This window comes from Lissotriton helveticus, chromosome 1_2, assembly GCF_964261635.1.
Source record: "Lissotriton helveticus chromosome 1_2, aLisHel1.1, whole genome shotgun sequence".
NCBI lineage: Eukaryota > Metazoa > Chordata > Amphibia > Caudata > Salamandridae > Lissotriton > Lissotriton helveticus.
Window position 1 is genome coordinate 398,429,562 of NC_136058.1, and position 8,352 is coordinate 398,437,913.

Sequence of the window (8,352 nt, forward strand, 5' to 3'; positions counted from 1 at the left end):
AGTTGGTATATATGTCATTAACTTTTCCATAAAAATGATCAGCTAAATGATTGCAGAATTCTTGTGTAGGCGGTGGGGTAGTTTGCAAGGGTAGTTTAGACAGTTTGTTAACAATTTGAAAAAGTTGCTTATTAGAATTTTTGACTTGTTCTATTTGAGCTGAGTAATATGCACTCTTTTCTTTAATGATCATTTGTTTGTATATCACAAGTTCTTTTTTATATATTGCCTTCCTTTCTGGCATATATGCTTTCCTCCACTGTCTTTCCCAGTTCCTACATGTCTGTCTTTGCCCTCTAAGGGCACTAGTAAACCATGGAGCAGATGGAGTACTTCGGTTTTTTGACAGTGATTTAGTGGGAACTGTCTTATTGATAGCATTGGTTAACCAGTGCGTATATGCTTCCACAGCTAAGTTAGGGCCATCTAGCCTATCATATATTGATGTAGTTAAAAGATCGGTAAACTGTTGGCTATCAATCTCTTTCCATGATTTGAACGTGTTGTTAATGTGTTTCACCCTTTGAACAGGAGGTGGACTATCTATAGGGATTTCAAATATAATCGCATGGTGGTCTGACCAAGCCAGAGGCAGTACATTTTTGATTTTAACATTTCCAACATTCGTAAACAGTCCATCCAACGTGTGACATGCATCATGGGTACTTTTAAAAAACCGTTGTGTAAGACCCAAGGATTGTAGGTCTGAAAGAAGGGTGGTTTTATCTCTATCAGACAAGTCCTCTAGAGGAAAATTAAAATCACCCAATATAGTAGTGGTATTGTCTGTCGCTAGGGATTCCATTATATCGGTGATGAAGGCTAGAAATTATTAAATCTGGATCTGATGAAGGGTTAGTCCAGGTTTCAGTAATAAATAGCAGACCCAAGTTGTTAATACTAATTAATTCTGCTATCTCTTCTTTGTGTTTACACATTGACCTGGCATTGATAAGTGCTGCCTGGATGTGAGGTTTTTTGTGTTCCGTCCCGGTGAAAAATGGATTACACTGGTGCAAAGATTGGTGTCTATTGTAAAAAAGCAATGAGTACATGTCTTGATACAAGGATCAGGAGCATCATAGAAAGAGAATTGATTACATTGGCAACTAACCTGCAGGGGGAGGGATAGCAGCATTGCGCTATGTTAGCGCAGATTGCTCAGGGGAAGTTTTTGGGCAGGGGGTATGGCCCTGGGCCCTGTCCTGGTGTGGACGGGCGCAGACGGGCTTGCCTTTGGCGCGCCTTTGGCGCGCCTGCTGCGCCCGTCCGCTGCACAGACGGACGGATGTAGTCATTTATATCGGAAGAGGTCAGAAGGGGCCATGCTGCTAGAGCGCAATCGGCGTCCTACCCCCAAGATGGCGGCCACAGAAAGATATCGGCCCTAACAGCACCTAATCGGCTGTAAGACCTGAAGTGCTGGGGTAAGCAGAGTTCCAGCAGAGTCCCCTCGGCAATTGCAAATATAAAATACCAATTCGGTATCACAATTGGCAAACAACAATTTAAAATATTTTCGATATCAATATTATTAAACTAGGCTCCACGCTTCCCGGCTTCTGCCTCAGGAAGTTCTAGCAACTGCTACAGCAAAAAACGCGCGATCAAGGGCGACCTTTTATGCCAGAGAGGTCAGGAGGGGCCAGGCTGCTAGAGCGCAACCGGCGTCCTACCCCCAAGATGGCGGCCACAGAAAGATATCGGCCCTAACAGCACCTAATCGGCTGTAAGACCTGAAGTGCTGGGGTAAGCAGAGTTCCAGCAGAGTCCCCTCGGCAATGGCAAATATAAAATACCAATTCGGTTTCACAATTGGCAAACAACATTTTAAAATATTTTCGATATCAATATTATTAAAATAGCCTCCACGCTTCATGGCTTCCGCCTCAGGAAGTTCTAGCAACTGCTACAGCAGCCACTGCTAATCTCGTCCCATAATGCTTTGCAGGGCCTTTGGTTGGGATTTTTTTTTTGCCAATAACTGTGCTTGGGGTGGTCCTAAAATGATGGGATCACCACTGAAGTTCAACAAAATGTGCTTTTTGTTTATGCTCTTTGTGTTCAAGGCATCTGCTTGGTGCTCCACCTAGGTTAGGGGGGACCCCAAAATCATCGGCTCTCTCATTACCTTATGTTTTCATTGTAAAAGTTCATTTTTGTGAATTGGCAATATGCTGTTAAGCATGTAAAATTGCTTTTTCAAAGAATCTGAGAATATTGTTGATTTAGATGCTACGCTACGTGATTAAGCACATTTTTGGTACTGTACTACGTGCAATTTGCAAAGTGCGAATTAGTACAAACTTTGCATGCTCCGTCAGCGTAGCGTAGTTTTAAGCCCAGGGTTAATTGTCAGCCTTTCATAGGAATTCCCCCTGGGTCTGTCGATGGAGAAATTCTTCTGAAGGAGAAAGAGCTCTCAAAGAAAACCCATCAGACATTATTAGATAAAGCAGCGCTATATAAGAACCTTAAAAAAAATAAGTACATTTTGTATTTGACAAATTCATGTTTAAATCCCTTGTGTGGCACGCTGCTTTTACATACTCAACATTCTGTGGTATTCTTTATGGATTATTAACAAGACTAGTGCCAGGATACAGACATATTTTTAGGTTTACTAAACAAATTGGGTAGAAACGACTGAATTATGTTCCCACAGGAGTGAAGCCCAGATCTCAGTATTACAGGTAGCATTTCTCTCTTTATTAATACAGAAGGAGGTAGTACCATCTCAAGCAAAAAAACAACTCCCACTCTGAGAGAAGGCACACTGGCGAGAATAGTCCCCTAAGATTGCACCTGCGCCAGACTCACTGCTGAAAGCAGTCATGCTATTGAGATTTGACCATTCTATTGCCAAATAAACTAGGCTTCTTGCTGACATCACAAATTATCTTTATAGTTTAGGGAATAAATCACATTTAAGATCTCCTATACAATCAGCAGTCAAATACCGTGAATTCAAATACATTTGTTGTTTTACTTTTATTACATATCTAAAAACATACATTTCGTATTAATATGTAAAATCTTGTCATCATTGTGTACATTTCATAGCCTCATGATTGTTCTTGCTGTAAATTGAGTTTGATCCCGGTACATACGTTTGTCGTGTGGTTTTTAAAGGCTTTTGGATGTCCATACATAGGTGGAGTTTGGATGTTTGGTTATGTATCATTAATACAGATTTCTAAAGTATTGGGTTTCAAATTTCTTATGCCACTAACAGCCATGCAAACCACTTATTCAGTTTAGAACTTGTTGCTGATAACTTGAAAGTAAAGTGAGTTTGGCCCTGGAGCAAACCCCTGTAGTGTGTTATGTATAAGGATGGGTGTGCTGAAGAGCAGTCTCGTTCCTGTTACTGACTGGCTGTGTGGTGGTGTGGTGAGGATGATGATGGTCGGCAGCAGGAAGAACATCCTAGACTCAACAATTTGTTAAAATGAAATTGGTGGAAAGCATTCGTTTCTACTATCTTTGGCTACTGAAGATGTCTCCTTTCTTCTGATGTGCATATTATATCAGTGAACTCCTTCCTCTAGAAAAGTCTGAACTATAAGAACATTGTTTGACAGCTACAGCAACACAAAAGCACCTTACAGATGATTCAGAATGCTATGATCTATCTTATTTGTGGTCTGAGGATGTCACAACTGCATCACAAAGTTTCACTGCTTGCTCACAAGGCAGCACATACTTTTTATGCCCATTCATTTACCGGCAGTTTATAAAACAAGAGTTTCTTTTTACTTGTAAAAACAAACCGGAATATCATTTGTATCAAAAATCTGTATCTTTTATGTTCCTTTACTTCTAAATCCAGATTTTTTTTTCCATTGACAAGGTTCAAGAAATGTAAAGTAGGGAGTCGATAGTTCTGGACTGTAAGAGCTAGAATTCTTTACTGCTCAAGATTCTTTACTTAACTGTCAAACTTTCAGAAACGTATTAAGAACTAAACTTTTCGTCAGCTCTCTCTGCGATCAATACTTTCGCCATCATCCACGGATTCTGTCCTTTCACCACCCAGGAGTTGGTTGGTTGATTCTCTGTAAATAAGAAAGGTCTAAAATATATTCATATAAAATTAATCTGGCTGTGAATCATTTACATAGTCAGTGGTGAGCCAGCACATTTCCCAAGGGTCCAGCTTGATATTGGACACCTCTGGGAAAGTGCTACTATGGTGGGTGCATTAACAGATGCATGTGATGAGTGAAATGAGCATCATGTCTTCCAAGTCAGCGCTTTGGAGGTAAATGTTGTGGGCTGCAAGCATTAACTCTCAGGGTTACAGGTCACAATTTCCTACTTTGACTTCTTGTGCCTTTGGATGTTGTTTTCTAGCAGCTGTCATTAAACCAGTTATTGCACAAAATGACCAAACAACAAAATCAGCTAGAAATATTCTCCAGTCTGTGCTTGTTAAACTTATTCATGTGTGTTATGTTTATAGATGTTACCATTAATCTCTGTAATCCCACAACACTTCAATATCCACTACATTGGTATGGTTTCTCAACTGTTTCTGTTTGTGTGGTGCACTTGAATGGCATTTCCCCTAAGTGGGTTCACTAGAGATTTCTTAATGTTGAAAGGGCGCTAAAACTACTTCCACATTCACTACAGTGGTACGGGTTTATCACCTATCTGTGTTCGTTGATGTCTTTGTATTTCTGATAATTGACTAAAGCACTTAACACACTCACTGCACTTGAACGTTTTTTCCCCTGTGTGTGTTCGCTGATTATTCCTTAATTTTGAGGAACGACTAAAACTATTTCCACATTCATTGCAATCAGATGTTTTTTCTCCTGTGTGTGTTCGCTGACATCTCTGCAGAATTGATAACAGACTAATGTTCTTCATACATTCACAACACTGTAATAGCTTTTCCCCTGTGTGTGTTCACTGGTGACTCCTGAGATTTTAGGAATCACTAAAACTACTTCCACAATCATTGCAATAGTATGCTTTTTCTCCAGTGTGTGTTCGTTTATTCTTTTGTTGGCCAATAACCAACTGTAGCTCTTCACACATTCACTGCAATGCTATGGTTTTTCTCCTGTGTGTGTTCGTTGATGTCTTCGAAGATTTGATAACACACTGAATCTCGTCACACATTGCAATGGTATGGTTTTTCCCCAGTGTGTGTTCGCTGATGTGTTTGGAGGTCTGATAACCGATTGAAGCTCTTCACTCATTCACAGCACTGTAATGGCTTTACCCCTGTGTGTGTTTGCTGATGAATCTTGAGATTTGAGGAATCACTAAAACTACTTCCACATTCACTGCAATGGTATAGTTTTTCCCCAGTGTGTGTTCGCTGATGTCTTTGTAGGTGTGATAACCGACAGAAGCTCTTCACACATTCAGTGCAATGGTATGGTTTTTCCCCTGTGTGTGTTCGCTGATGAACTTGAAGAATTGATAACTGACTGAAGCTTTTCAGACATTCATTGCAATGGTATGGTTTTTCCCCAGTGTGTGTTCGCTGATGTCTTTGTAGGTGTGATAACCGACAGAAGCTCTTCACACATTCAGTGCAATGGTATGGTTTTTCCCCTGTGTGTGTTCGCTGATGAACTTGAAGAATTGATAACTGACTGAAGCTCTTCAGACAATCATTGCAATGGTATGGTTTTTCCCCAGTGTGTGTTCGCTGATGAACTTGGAATTGTGATAACTGACTGAAGCTCTTCACACATTCAGTGCAATGGTATGGTTTTTCCCCAGTGTGTGTTCGCTGATGTCTTTGTAGGTGTGATAACTGACAGAAGCTCTTCACACATTCAGTGCAATGGTATGATTTTTCTCCTGTGTGTGTTTGCTGATGTCTTTGAAGAATTGATAACTGACTGAATGCCTTCCCACATTCATTGCAATGGTATGGTTTTTCCCCTGTGTGTGTTCGCTGATGAACTTGAAGAACTGATAACTGACTGAAGCTCTTTAGACATTCATTGCAATGGTATGGCTTTTCCCCAGTGTGTGTTCGCTGATGAACTTGGAATTGTGATAACTGACTGAAGCTCTTCACACATTCACTACAATGGTATGGTTTTTCTCCTGTGTGTGTTTGCAGATGTCTTTGAAGAATTGATAACTGACTGAAGCTCTTCATACATTCAGTGCAATGGTACGGTTTTTCACCTGTGTGTGTTCGCTGATGAACTTGGAGTTGTGATAACTGACTGAAGCTCTTCACACATTCAGTGCAATGGTACGGTTTTTCCCCCATGTGTGTTCGCTGATGATCTAGGAGTGCTAACTGACTAAAGTTCTTCACACATTCGTTTCAATTGCACATTGCTTTTCCTGTGTGTGTTTGCTGATGGCTCTTTAGTAGTGATGACAAACTAAAGCTCTTGCTGCTTGTGTATGATTTTTCTTTCTTGGTTAGTGTCTCTGTGTCGGATTAATATTTATCTGCATCCCATGACTGGGTTTCCTGAGGAGCTAACATGGTTGATAAAGCACTTGCGTTATTCTCACATTCCCTGTATGTGTGTGGTATTTTGGATGCTTGATTTCAGTTTTCACAATGAAATACAAGATTCACCAACTACATATATTATAAATGTGGCAAGCAAAGCTTCTTTGTAGGTGGTTATGTCTTTAGATTGCGGAATGGTTTTGCAAGCTTATGAGTGAAAATCAGTCTTCCTTCTGGTTGAAGCAAATTGGGACAGTCTGTTGTAGATCAGAGACCCTCTCTTTCCTTTACCCTTCAGTTGTCTGGCTCCGCTCCCTTGTGCTTTTCTCTTGTTCTTGTGGTTTGGCCAGAAAGAGTTTACAATACACCTAGCGTGCTAAATGGTGGTCAGCCATCATTACAGGAAGCAGAGCAATACTGTATCCACCTCATACCGAACACATGATCAAAACTGGTGGTGGAGGCCTGTTTATACAGGAAGTGGTTTGTCAGTGTTGTTGCAATAATTTTCTAGAGGTCATTTCTTAGTCCTGTTGCGTGGAGGTGCACAGCTCATACTTTTACATCCACTGAATTGCTCTGGACAGCCGCTTCCAGGATGTATCAGTTTATGTTCAGGTTCCTCAGTCTGCAGATCTTTTCCTAAATATTGGACCTCATTTTTTCCAACCACTATTTTCAGATTTGCACGATTACTGTCAATATTCACAATCATTTGTGCATTCAAGGTTGGTATCCTATTGGATGTAAAGAGATTTAAAATCACTAAATGGAAATGTAAGAGAATGTGAATACACAATATTTAACTAGTTGTAAAAGACATCTGGTCATTACCATTTATGAAAGTTACCAAGAGATATTTCACCATACACAGATATTTAACTAAATGTTCTATAGAACATGTCACATTTTACTTAATTCAGAAAACGAGGTGATCTTCCGGTGTTTACACAGTAACTTAGTACAGAAAGAGCACACATGGAGCACCCGCTCGCTAGAGGTACAGCTTTACGAAGACCCACATGGCTAAGATTTCATTTAAACAAGAAGGGATTGTGTAAGAAGAGATGGATCAGGATGTGTTGCTGTCACTTCAGTTTCTGGAATTGTATAACGGGAGTAACCCTTTCAAGACCACATGACAAAGAAAACTCTTCATGAAGTGTATAATAATGGTAACGCTCCAGGAAGTATATAATAAAGGTAACGCTCCAGGAAGTATATAATAAAGGTAACGCTTCAGGAAGTATATAATAAAGGTAACGCTCCAGGAAGTATATAATAAAGGTAACGCTCCAGGAAGAATATAACAAATGTAGCTCCATTCACACTCTTCTTGACAATACTTTCCTGTTCACTCTGGAGCAGCTGAAGTTCCAACTCCTGTCTTTACTTTTCTGTTTGTTGAGTTATCTTTGCCACATTCCTAGGGATGGTTCAAGCATTTGTTGGAAGATTGCAGCATTTATTATAGAGATTCCATCACAACCAGTAATATACCTGTGATAGCTCTGCTGCAAATACATGTCTGCTTTTGTATTTTTCTACCTTATCAGGGTATCTGACTCAATGTCTTCCGTTTGGTGCCAGCATGCTTCTCGGTCAGGGCATGGAGCATTAGCAGAGTGGAACAAGATGTCCATTGTTTTCAGGTGAGTACAGCATTTACACCATTGGGAATTTCTTAAAATCACATTTACCTTACCTGTTCATCACCTTCCATACTCCCTTATGTCTGCGTACTCGTTCAGCAGGGTTCATTGACAGCTAAAGCAGAGGAGTGAATCGATGAACACAACAGACATCAGGTAATGATCTGACAGACAAACGCCATAGTTGGCAGTAGAAGAATCAAAAGCGTCTTTAGTGAAGCTCGCCCTGGACATAAAAAAGGAGGAAGTGCACAG

The 8,352-nt window shown here is 40.3% G+C and overlaps 1 pseudogene across 1 annotated transcript; it reads right to left on the reverse strand.

The window, feature by feature from the left end:
- Positions 1 to 2,974: 2,974 nt before the first annotated feature.
- On the reverse strand, positions 2,975 to 7,166 carry LOC144806378 (uncharacterized; annotated as a pseudogene). The gene is made up of 2 exons (XR_013605791.1): positions 6,349 to 7,166; positions 2,975 to 6,267 (listed from the first exon to the last, which is right to left on the reverse strand). The product of XR_013605791.1 is annotated as an uncharacterized LOC144806378 (transcript).
- Between the last annotated feature and the right edge of the window lie 1,186 nt (positions 7,167 to 8,352).